Here is a 12594-nt window from a genome sequence, read left to right as displayed (position 1 = left end):
GGAAACAATAAAATGGCATGGCATTATAAGAAGTGCAGGGATGTTGGGAGTGAAAGCTCCTCTGGACTCAGGCCCAGAAGGAAGCCAAAGCACAGGGGTTGAATTAAAGCCTTTAAGCTGACATAAGTTGAGATACATGAAGTTACACCAAAGTGAAATAGAAACACAGATTTTTTAACTTTTAGTAGAAATATATGCTAAGTGCCTTAAACATTAAAAAGCTGCAGCAGAGACCTTAAACACAGTTCTTGCTGCAGCAGTGTTACCTTTTCACAAAATTCTTTACTTTAGACAAAATATAGATAGAACTATACTGTTCACATTTTTTAGAGTGTTCACATAAACAATAAGAACTGATAGAAACTATATACACAAATCTGTGTAATACCTATGTAACACTTGTGTAAGGCTTACGACTGTTAGAATTAGACCAGGATAGGTTAAGAAAAGGAAAACTAGAATTGTGTGTTATTCTTATTGGTCAATTAGCAAATATAATCCACACTTCTATAAGAAAAAATATAGAGCATATAGAAGAAGAAGAAGAAGCTGTTTTCTGCCTGCTGTTTGCTGTTGCTGCTTGGCTTTATCATGTAAACCCCCTTTGAACTCTGCCTTCAAGAAAGCTATGAGACTATGAAATAAAGAACTTAGCAGAACAGCAGCCTCCTCTGCTCTCTTACCCTGGTCCAAGAAGGAAGGGTACCACGTCAAAAGCGCAGTAGACCAAACCTTGCCAAAGTGATACTTGATTGATACTGTTCTCTGATTTTGAGATTTCATTTCCTTTCATGAAAGCAAATTCTTCATTTCATGAAAGGAAATGAAATCTTGTGATTTCAATGAATACCAATTCAGCAAGGTTTGGTCCATTTCCCTGCACTTTATGTCATCCCATGCCATTTTATTAGTTTCACTTTGTTCAGAATTTTCTCATTTTTCTTTTTAGCATTACATTTAATCACTTTCTTTGCCTGTCTTTTTGTTTCACTTTGTTCCCTGATTTTGAGATTTCGGTGAGTATCATTTTGGCAGGTTTCGGTCCATTTCATTTAGAACAAAGAACACCCTACTGCCCAAATATTGTTCCCTCCACACCTTTCTTCTTGGCACAATCCATGTGCTGGGCACCTAGGCAAGAAGCTGCTTTTACTGCTCCACTTTGGATTAAGCATACACTTTGTTTTAGGGTTGAGAAAACCACAAAGCCCAGAGGTCCAGACACACTGAAACTATAAAAGGCATGCCAAGGGGAGAACTTCATGTCATCTCATTATGCTTGATTACTTCAAGTCACTTCATTTCAGAATATTCTTTTATTTCTTTAAATTGAATTTCATTTTATTGTAAGTCTACCGTAGTCTGATTGTTTCACTTTCTTCTCTGATTTCAAGATTTCATTTCCTTTCATGAAATGAAGAATTCCTTTCCTTCATGAAAGGAAATGAAATCTTACGATTTCAATGAGGATCAATTGGGCAAGCTTCTGTTCATTTCTCTGCACTTCATGTCATCCCAGTCCATTTTATTGTTTTCACTTTGTTTCAGAATTTTCTCTTTTTTTTCTTTTACATTTTATTTCATCTTTTTTTCTCCCGTCCGCTTGTTTCACTTCATTCCCTGATTTCAGAATTTCAGTGAGTATAATTTTGGCAAGTTTCAGTCCTTTACACTGACCCTGATTTCATCCAAATCCATTTCATTGTATTCGTTCCCCTTCCAAATTTTCTTTTTTTTTTTCAATTGCATTTGATTTCATCCTATCTCCAGGATGTTTGTTACATGAAAAGGATATATGATAAAATAAAATGCGATTGAAAATAAAATTTTGAAAAGGAGTGACTACAATGAAATGTACTGAGATGAAATGAGGTGCAGTGAAAAGGACCCAAACTTGTGAAAATTATTCCCATTGAAATCCTGAAATCAGGGAAGAAAGGTAAACAAAAAGACAGGAGAAGAAATTGAAGAAATGAAATGCTAAAAAAAAAAGTAAATTCTTAAGCAAAGTGAAACCAGTAAAAGCAAATGGGATGACATGAAGTGCAGTGAAATGGACTGAAGCTTGCCCAGTTGATCCTCATTGAAACATTAAGATTTCATTTCCTTTCCTGAAAGGAAATGAAATCTTAAAATCAGAGAACAAACTGTAACAAAGACTCTGAAAAGGATATATGATCAAATAAAGTACAATGGAAAAAAAAGGAAATTTGGAAGTTGAGTGAATACAAGGAAATGGATTGGGGTGACGTGAAGTGAAGTGACAAGGACTGAAAGTTGCCAAAATTATACTCATCGACATTTTGAGGTCAGGAAATGGAGTGAAGTGAAGGGACAGGGGAAGAAATTGATTAAATGAAATCCAATTTAAAAAAATAAAATTCTGAAACTAAGTGAAAACAATAAAATGGAATGGGTTGACATGAAGTGTATGACATGAACGGAAATGGACCAAACCTTGTCGAATTCATACTCACTGAAGTCACAAGATTTCGTTTCCTTTCATGAAAAGAATTTTTGTGGCTTATGTCTGTGTGACTGCTTGTGTCTGACTGTGTTGGTCTTTGTCTGCCTGTATGTGCCTGTGTCTCCCTGAGAGAGAGCATGTGTCAACTGGTTCTAACACTGTGTTTGGTTTTTTTGTCTTTCAAGGTTTTTCAACTAATTTTTAAGTTAAGAATAAAAAAAGCGTAGTTGGGGGATTTCTTTTTCCCCCAGCAGGGCTTACCCTCCGTTCCAGACGGTGTGTGAGGCGATGTTCATCTCCAAGGTTTGGGTGCAGACCGTGCTAGGGCCAGGATTTTGTCAGGCAGGAGGATTTTGAGGCTCCTGGGAACTGTGTTCCTGTGGAGTGCTGCAAATGTCCACCGGTGGCCTGTGGTGGCCTCCACACGCTGCCCCCAGTGACACCCCTAACCACGCCCTGGGCACCACCACTAATGATGCCATTTAGGGTTAGGGCTCTGCCGGTGGAGAATATTAAAATGGAAGAAGGATGTCTAACTAACACTCTGGAAAGGAAATACGATAAAATGCAACCAAAAAAAAAAGGATTTGGAAATAGAGTGACTACAACGAAATGTATGGAGATGAAATGGGGTGCAGTGAAAAGGATTGAAACCTGAAACATTTATTCCCATTAAAATCCTGAAATCAGGGAAGAAAGGTAAACAAAATGACAGGAGAAGAAATTGGAGAAATGAAATGCCAAAAATAAAAAGAGAAAATTCTTAAGCAAAGTGAAACCGGTAAAAGCAAATGGGGTGACAAGAAGTGCAGTGAAATGAAGCAAAGCTTACCGAACTGATCCTCATTGAAATCACAATATATCATTTCCTTTCATGAAAGGAACGTGAAAGGAAATGAAATATTGTGATTATAATGAGTAGAAATTCAGCAAGATTTTGTCCATTTCCCTGCACTTTATGTCATCTCATGCCATTTTATCAGTTTCGCTTTGTTCAGAATTTTCTATTTTTTTTTTCAGCATTACAGTTCATCATTTTCTTGGCCTGTCTTTTTGTTTCACTTTGTTCCCTGATTTTGAGATTTCGGTGAGTATCATTTTGGCAGGTTTCGGTCCATTTCATTTAGACAGAAGAACAGACCTCGGCCAAATTATTCTTCCCTCCACAACTTTCTTCTTGGCACAATCCATGTGCTGGGCACCTAGGCAAGAAGCTGCTTTTGATGATCCGCTTAGAATTGGGCATACATTTCGGTTTAGGGTTGAGATAACCACGACGCCCAGAGGTCCAGACACACTGAAACTACAAAAGGCATGGCAAGGGGAGAACGGCGCTGCCCCAACATGGTTCTGTTCTCATCTTCCTGCGTGGAACTCGCATTAGCCCAATGCCGTATTACCAGCTCCAGCTAGGGTTAGGGTTAGGTTTACATCTAGGGTTAGGGTTCAGAAAACCACAAACCCCAGATATCCAGAGAGAGTGACCATGCGAAAGGCATGCCAAGGGGAGGGCAACACTGCCCCAAACTTGCAGTCTTCTTGTCTTCCTGATTGGCACTTGCCTCAGCCCAGTGCGTTTTGTTAGGCTCCACCTAGGGTTAGGGTTACGGTTAGCGTTAAGGGTAAGGGTTAGTGTTGGGGTTTCGCCTAGGGTTAGTGTTGAAGAAACCACAAAGCCAGGAGCTCCAGGTACACTGACCATGCGAAAGGCAGGCCAAGATGAGCGCAGCACAGCCCAAACCTTACCCCCTCATCTTCCTTCCACTTGGAACTCACCAAGCCCAATGCCCTATTTCCAGCTCTGCCTAGGTTTAGGGTTAGGTTTACGCCCATGGTTAGGGTTCAGAAAACTGCAAATCGCAGAGCTCCAGGGACACTGACCACACAAAAGGCATGCCAAAGGCAGCGTGACTCTGCCCCAACCTTCTGTACTTCTTGTCTTCCTGATTGAAAGTCACCTCAGCACAATGCTCTTCCTTAGCCTCCAACTAGGGTTAGGGTTGAGAAAACCACAAAGCCAGGAGCTCCAGGGACACTGACCATGCGAAAGGCAGGCCAAGGTGAGCATGGCACAGCCAAAACCTTGCCTCCCTCATCTTCCTTCTGCTTGGAACTCGCCACAGCCCAATGAGCAATTTCTGCCCCAAACTAGGGTTAGGGTTAGTGTTTCTCCCAGTGTTCGGGTTGAAAAAACCACAAAGCCAGGAGCTCCTGGGACACTGACAATGCAAAAGACTTGCAAAGGTGTGATGAGGCTGACAGCTTCTCTGGGGTCCTCAGAAAGTCTAATGTATAGACAGTCATAATTTTCCTGTGAGATTTTTTTTGTTGAAATTTTGCAGCTTCAGTGAAACCCACAGGGAAATCCCTGAAGATTATCTGTGAGGGAAGATGATCTGGACATAAGGAGAATATTTCTTGCATGGGAGCTTTAGCATTTACATGGAAGAACTTGCAGATTATATGTAACAACTGTACTTTTGCTTGTAGAGCTAATTATTTTACTGCTTGAATGGTCATTGTTTGTTAGACAGCCTTGTCATTGTTTGCTAAGTAGCCAATCTCAATAAGCCACAGCAATTGTCAAGAGGTATAAGAATAGCAGCAGAGAAAATAAAAAATCTTTCACGGCTTTGGATTACAACAAGCATCGTGCTGTTATGTCCGTCTCGACAAAGCCACAGTATTCTATGCCAGAGGAGACTGGCATAGGACATAACTGCTGTTATGTCACAGCATTGAGAGTCATTGAGGCCAGCAGGCACTGCTGAGATTGGCTGCTCCAACCTCCCCAACGGCTCACACAGGATCAGCTGGAGCAGGTTGACGGGCCATGTACAGTCAGGTTTTGAGTGTCTGCAAGGATGTAGACTCTGCAACCTGTCTTGGCAAGCTGTGCCAGTGCTTGACAGCTCTGAGAGTAGAAAATACTTTTTCTTACATTTAAAAATGTGCTGTGTTTCAGTTAGTGTCCAATGGCTTTTGTCCTGTTGCCAGGCCTCACCAAGACCAACCTAGCTCATTCCTTTTACTCCCCCCATCAAGTACTTATACACCTCTTCTCCAGGCTGAGCAGTCCCAGCTCTCTCCATCTCTCCACGTGTTCCAGTCCCTTAATCACCTTCATGGTTCTTTGCTGAACTCACTCCTGTCTTGTACTGGGGAGCCCAGACTTGGATACAGCTCTCCAGATGTGTCTCACCTATGAAGAGTGAAGGAGGGAAAAGACTTCACCTGGTTCCCCGTATGTGCCAATAAATTTCTACAACATATACTAACTGATGCCAGTAATTTAAGACAAGTGAAGACATTTCTGGCATTGTAAATCAAACAGGTGGGAGCCCTACCTCAGGAAGTGGAAGAAGCAGAGTGACATTGCAAGTGCAGAGCTGAGATGTACTAAGGTACACGTCCAAGAAGGTAGGAGAAAACGAATGCTTTGCCAGACTGAGAGTACAGTGAAAGACTGGAATAATATTTGTTTGCCACGTTTGGAAATAAATTTGATTGCCAAATGGAGGGGTTTTCAGCCACTGGGAGCTGGCAGAAGGGGGTTTTACCCCTCACATGCCGACACAAAGAAGCCCAGAGGTCAACGCTGAAACCCCTCTGGAAGGCGGCACTCAGTGCCCAACACACAATGAAAAAGGGGTAGAGCTCTTCACCCAAAAGGGGCTGTATCCTTCTGTCACTGTTAAGCAGGCACTAAGGCAAAGAAGAAAAGAGAGAGGACTCTCCGTATGTGTTCCACACAGGTTTATTCCCATGAAAAGACAGGGACGAAGAGGCCAATTGGTGGCAGGGTCCAGGGATCTTATACTGGGTACAGAATAGGTGGGGAAAGGGATCTCAGCCAATGGGATAGAGAAAAGCAGGTGGGATTGACAGGAAGGGAACCAATGGGAACAACATATAGGCGGGACTCAGGGAAGGATCCAATGGGGCGTTGAGGAACAAAGAACTTTCTAGAACTAATACATATTAAAGAAGGAAAATGAATATACATAACTTCATATGTAAAACAAGGTCACAAAATATTAACCAATCAGGGGAAAACATGCAAAAGATAAAACAAGGGAATCATGTGTTCTCACCATGACTGAAAGTTACATGCTAAACTTGGGTTGCTGACCGCCACAGCTGGTTGTCTGAGTTCTCCTCAGGAGAAAGAGTAGCTGCAGCCGCCTGCACCACTACAACCAAATTATTCAGGTGGGTATCACTTGCAAGAGGGAGGACCCTTTTCACTCTTTGTGCGCTACTGCTGATCCTTCAGAAAGTGAAGTACTCATGAAAAAAATCTCACCGAATTTGTACAGAGGGGAATAGTCCCTTCTTGTATTCAGCAAGTGAGTGGCTGAAGCCCTGAAGCATGTGATGTGTATAAAGTCATTATCGTGGTGCAGGTCTGCATGTTATCCGGACATCACGTAAATGAGAGATCTTGTGCCTCCCTGGGGAGGGATAAGTAACCTTCCAACAAGGTTACCTGAGGGGGAGGTAATTTGTTCATCTGTCACCTGCTGGTTTATTGTTTTCAGTACATATTTAATAAGCTTTGTACTCAGACTGCATTTTTCTAAGAAGAAAGAGCACTCTGAAGGGAATATGGGTCTGACACTCTGGCTGAGCTTAAATAAAGCTGCAGAGCTGACGGACTGAGAAAACCCTGCAGCCATGGACCAGAGTGCCAGAGAAAGGAAAGGAAAGAGTAGTGGAACAGGGAGGAGAGACTGGATTATTTATTTCATTCCTTTTTCAAGGTAGCTAGGAGAAGAGATGGTGGTAGCAGTGCTACACGGCAAGTCTGAGATGATGAGATAAGGAAGCTGTGCCAAGCTTCCAGGGCTTTGGGTAGGCCATGACAGAAACTAGGCTGATAAAATTCTCCTTAGACTAGATGTGCACTTAAAAATTACAGTGGAGTTCAGGCTGTGACCTGAAGGCAGTCATGTAGAAAAAGAGATTAGGCAATGGCATGGCAAATAAAGTTTTGGAGGACAGACCTGTGATAAGGAACGAGCTGGGATTCAGAGTCCTGGCAGAGGAAGAAGCACAGATTGCAGGACAGGATGGTACATTTATTACATGCTGAAGAGTTGAGTCAGTTCAGCCTTAGTGCAAGGAAGCCTGTTACTAAGGGGTTTGGACCTGGTACAAGGGAGTTGCCATGAAGTCAGCTGGGATGACTGGCTAAAGCCTGGGATCTCTGCAGGATAAGAGGGCAGGAATTATGAGGACCTTAAATCTCAACTGGCCTTGTAAGGTAGGGCTTGCAACTAACCACCTCAGAGAAAATTAAAAAGCTAACAAGGAATGGAAAAATGACCTGTTAGCCGAGTAAGTTGGACATGGCCAGTAAAGTCTAGGAATACAGTGAAAACCAGCATGAGTCCAAGTTACCTTTGCTGATCGTGGTTGAAAAGCAGCAGAAAACTTTTCCAGACACTTTAATAGAAAAAGCAAGGTGAAATAAGTGGGAAATGATGCAATGAGGATAAAGGAGAGGTTTAAAGTATTGGCTAAAGGACTGTGGAAGGAAAGCCAAGAATGAGATTTAGGGTGTGGAAACAAGGACTACAGGAGTCGAGACAGAAGCAAGTTAAGAGTTTAAAGCACTTATTCCAGGAAATTGCAAAAGCTTCTTTCCTAGTCACAACAGAAAATACCACATTTGCTTGCTTGTCAAATAGCAGTGCTCTTTAACAGCTCTCTAATGGGTGGTACGTTTTGAAAATATACTTGGAGAATATGCAAGTACAGAAGTTTATATAAATCAGGAGTAACAGCATGCCAGTGGTCTGAGTGTAATCATATGCAATGATTTAAATCTTGAAGGAACTACTGAGCACAACGTGTGTGAGGGGCTGTTTGCTGCCGTACTATGTGGCAAACAGAAACAAGTTATGAATGCTAGGAACATGTACGTGAAAGCTAAAGCGGAAAGGAGTCAGGTGGAGGGAAGGTCACAACTGTGGATGTTGGGAGAGGAAGTTATGGATGCCGAAAAGGTTCCTCAGACGTAGCAGATAGATATTTAGCAAAGCAAGAAATGCTAGTGGCACTATAAGTTGTTTCATGCTTCCCTTTTTCATCTGCTTCCCCATACACTTTCAGCTTTCCTTGGGAGACTGGGATTACTGAGGGGCATCAGGATTCCTAGGAGGGATCGCTGCTGGAGGGAAATTCTTCCACATATTTCTCTTCCTGTTCCTTACTTTCTTCCCGTCTTGTCCCTTTTCCTTTTCTGTCCCTTATTCTTTTGCTTTATCACAGCCACCATTTTGCCTCTGGTTCCATTTTCCAGATCCCCTGGGACACTGCTGCTGTCTGCCTGCTGGGCTCAAGCTTTTTTTTTATTAACACAGAATTGTTACCTTGGGAATAGGTGGTGTTAGGAAAACACTGATATTTGTGGGGAAAGGGTGACTGGACAGGAGAAGATGATAATTTTTTTCTTAGCAGATGGGAAAATAATATTGGTAATAAGCTTATAGATACATTGTGAGAAGTGCTGATGTTGCTGCAGAAGTGGGTTGGCATCAGTCGGTGATGGTACTGATCCTTGCTGAGGAGCTGGTGGGGAAAACAAGCAGAGTGATCAGCCCTGGATAGGGGGAGAAAGGGGACTTCTGGCTTCTCTGCCTCTCTGTGGCTATTTTAGTTATAGTGGAGAAAAAAAATAATGGGTTTGCCTTCATTATCTCCCAGCAAAGTTCGTCTTGGCCCTTTCACCCCTACAGCTTTTTCTTGTAAGGAGTGATTCATGCATGTGCTTGCTTATGGAAATAGATTTGCAAGACTTGCCAAACAACGCACCTCCTAAAAGCACAGCTGGGTGCTGACACCGCAGTGTTTCCCTCAGTCCAGAAAGTAAAATCCAGAAATAACCTTCCATCTCTAACAGCTTGATGACTCACGCAGGCTTTGGAGGGGTGCAGGGATTCCCATCCCCAGAAAGCCCCACTGCTGCTGCTGGGGGCTCGGGGAGAGCTCACTGCCAGGGAAGCAGCTCCTGGTAGAGCCTGCACCAGGAGATGACATCCAGCCCATCAAGTCAGAGCAAATTGCTTCTGTGGGGACCAAGAGCTTTACACCCAAAGGGGTATAAAAGCAGGCATGCCATGGCCCAGGCTCCCTGGGGATGTGTGTCTGCAGCTTCCCAACAGGGAATGGGGGGAACGATGTCAGTACTCGTGGTCCTGATTCACCCAACTTCCCAGCCACGGCTCTCACTGTGGCTCTGCTGGTGGTTCCTAAATGATATTTTCTGTTAAAACCACCAAAGCCATTAGGGGGCTTGTCTGGAACTCAAGGGGTTCATCCTTGTGAATGAGCACCTCTGGGGTGGTGCTCATTTCTATAATGACTGAGAATATGTGCTATGGCATCTACTGGAATCTAATTCCAACCTCCCCCCCTCCACGGCAGGGGGGTTGGAACTATTGAGTTCTCTTCCAATGCAGGCCATTCTATGATTCTATGATCTACAGCGATTATTCTACTAAGACTGAGATAGCCACTAAGATAAAGATATCCATTCAGTACTTACAGAATGCACAGTTGCTCTGCACTGCCTGAAATTTCTTACTGGGCTGGTCTTTGGCATTTTTGCTCCTTTGCCAGTCCAAGAGTATGAAGATTTAAGTAAAACTGTCTATGGGAATATTTAACTTTCTCCACTTCCTGTGGATTGTGCTTTTATTATTGTTTTTAAACACAGCTAACCCAAGTTCACCTTTGTATGTAATGGAGCAAAATTACTCCTAGCTCCTCACAGCTTCATCAGGAGTGTGAACGTAGCGTCAGCACAGGCTCTGCCTCCAAGAAGTTACATAGATAGATGTGTGTGTATATGTATATATATATATACACACACATATATATATGTTAGCTAGCACAGGTGTTTTGGGGAGAGAATATGATATTTTTTCAGCATTTAGATTGTCTCAGTATCACAGTTATCAAGAGACAAGATATAAAAGTGGGACATGTGGGATATGCCCAGCCACTGCCCTGGAGGGATGTCTGCTGAGATAAGGAGATTGAGCAATCTCCCAGCAGGACTCCCTGGAAAGGCAACTACTTTTGGGTCATGGAGAGGAAAGGTAGACCCACAATCCTTTGGGAGACCCTATGCAGATCGTTCTGTAACCCATTGGTCTGTCCCAGACCCTCTGTAATCCATTGGTCCCCTTGCTGATCCCCTGTATCCCTATAAAAGACCAGTTCGCCTCTGTAGAGAGAGAGAACTCGTCCCTGGCCTTCCCTTCGCCGGAGGGAACCCACAATAAAGCTACCTTCGTGCGGAACCAGCCATACGGGTCCTCTCGTCTCTCGCTCGTCCCTGGCTCCCCCCTTTGCCGGAGGGAACCCATAATAAAGCTCCCTTCGTGCGGAACCAGCCACACGGGCCTTCTCGTCTCTCTCTGGTCTGGTTTGGCCTGGAGGCTGCCCTGCAGAGCTGAGCTGGAATCACGAGCTGATAATCACTAAAGAGCTGACAGCCTCTCCAAGGGCCCCTCTGCCAGCAGCTGAGAGGAAGACACCAGACCCCGGGAAGGCGATTCCTTTCGGGACCATCTCCCCGGACCGGTCACCTCTTCCTGGGTCACAGCCTCGGACCCCTCACCAGCTGTAATAATGACATTGCCATGTCTGCCTTTTACCCCCCCTTCCTGTGTCCACATGTCTAATCTGGCCTTTCCTCTGGGTTTCTTCACTGCCTTTTTCTAGAAAGACCGAGGGATTTTCTAGTTCCTCTGAAGCACAGAGATGACCCAGTGATGGCTTAAAGCCTCTCAGCCTGTGTGGCAATAGCACCAGCACCAAGAGCACCTGCAGCCCATCCGTGCTTGTGGGAGCAAACCCCACAGCACTGGGTCCCAGGGGACTGGGGCTGGGAGAGATAACTGCAGCTCGCTAAGCCAGAATTTCTCAGGAATCAGAGCACAGCCCAGGAAACAGCACTTCAGAGCTGAAAAGTATATGTGTGGGTAACATTATTGTTTCTTTTCTCACTGTTGCTGGCCTGGCAACCTTACCTGCCCTCAGTGCACTTCCTTCAACTGAAGCAGGAGGCCAGAGATGACCCTGTAAGGTGAGGATGTGCTGCCGAGGAACCAAAGCCAGCAGCCAGGTCAGGAGCTCGCCTGCTCAGAGCACACTGCATGTGTTTGCAGAAAACCTGAGCCTGTGGGAGCTCAGGGGGCTTCCTGGTCAGTCCCTGGGATTCACATCAGGATGATGAGAGCACATGTGTTATGGCAAAAATATCCTGTGCAGTTGAGCAAACTTTGCCAAAGTGTTCTCAGGAGAAGAGAGTGATACAGTGCACAGCAGCAAGACAAAGGGATATCTGGGCTACTTAGAGCTGGAATGGAGTTTTGGGTAATATTATTAATGGTGTAATGCTTTTTTTAGTGAAGCTTGTGGAGGAATATCTTTCTATCTAATGGAATAACTGTCATTATTTCCTGGCTCTGAAATATTTCCAGTCTCCTGCAGTATGACATGTACTGGAGAGGTCTCAGGGATTGCCTGTTTGTGAGGGCAGTGAAAGGCCAAGGCTCAGGGAATGGAAGGAAATAAGAGAGGATTGAGAGGCTCTAATATGAATTTAATAGCAGAAAATGCATTTTTCCAAAACTCCTATTTTTTTTAATAACAAAGATTAATTAAGGATAAAACCCCCTGAAATACACATCATTTGAAAGAGATCAGCTGGGAATGAAGCTTTAGCAAAATTGTCAAAAGACTAAAGACATAATTTATCTCTGCAACACAGCTGAGGTGCAACAAAAAATGCATTCTGCTGAGCACTGAAAATTAAATTAAGTCATGCTTGTGTGAGCATTTGAACATCACTGGAATAAAACCCTGGGGTTTTGTAAAAGGCTTGGATACTAAAGTCTTTGGGATGGCTGTTGCAGGATGGGCTTGCCTGGTCACAGGCAAGCTGCTGCTCCATCAGTGGATCACAGTGAATGCACCCACAGTGGCTGCTGAGAACTGAGGGATGCAATGGCTTGGAAATCACCATCCCTGGAAGGGTTCAAAAGCCGTGTAGATGTGGCACTTAGGGATGTGGTTTAGGGGTGAATGCAGTGGTGCTGGGTTAGCAGTTA

At 43.8% G+C, this 12594-nt stretch overlaps 1 long non-coding RNA gene across 1 annotated transcript in view; it reads left to right on the top strand.

Moving 5' to 3' along the window:
• The first annotated feature begins 6419 nt into the window (after nt 1–6419).
• LOC108447308 overlaps nt 6420–12594 on the top strand; it is a 14849-nt gene continuing 8674 nt past the window's right edge. The window contains exon 1 of the long non-coding RNA XR_001862796.1: nt 6420–6679. This is a non-coding gene — a long non-coding RNA (uncharacterized LOC108447308). The remainder of the gene's footprint in view (nt 6680–12594) is intronic.

This window comes from Corvus brachyrhynchos, unplaced genomic scaffold (genome assembly GCF_000691975.1).
Source record: "Corvus brachyrhynchos isolate BGI_N302 unplaced genomic scaffold, ASM69197v1 scaffold175, whole genome shotgun sequence".
Classification (NCBI taxonomy): Eukaryota; Metazoa; Chordata; class Aves; order Passeriformes; family Corvidae; genus Corvus; species Corvus brachyrhynchos.
Note: the sequence above shows the minus strand (reverse complement) of the source record. Positions and strands in the feature narration are given on the sequence as shown.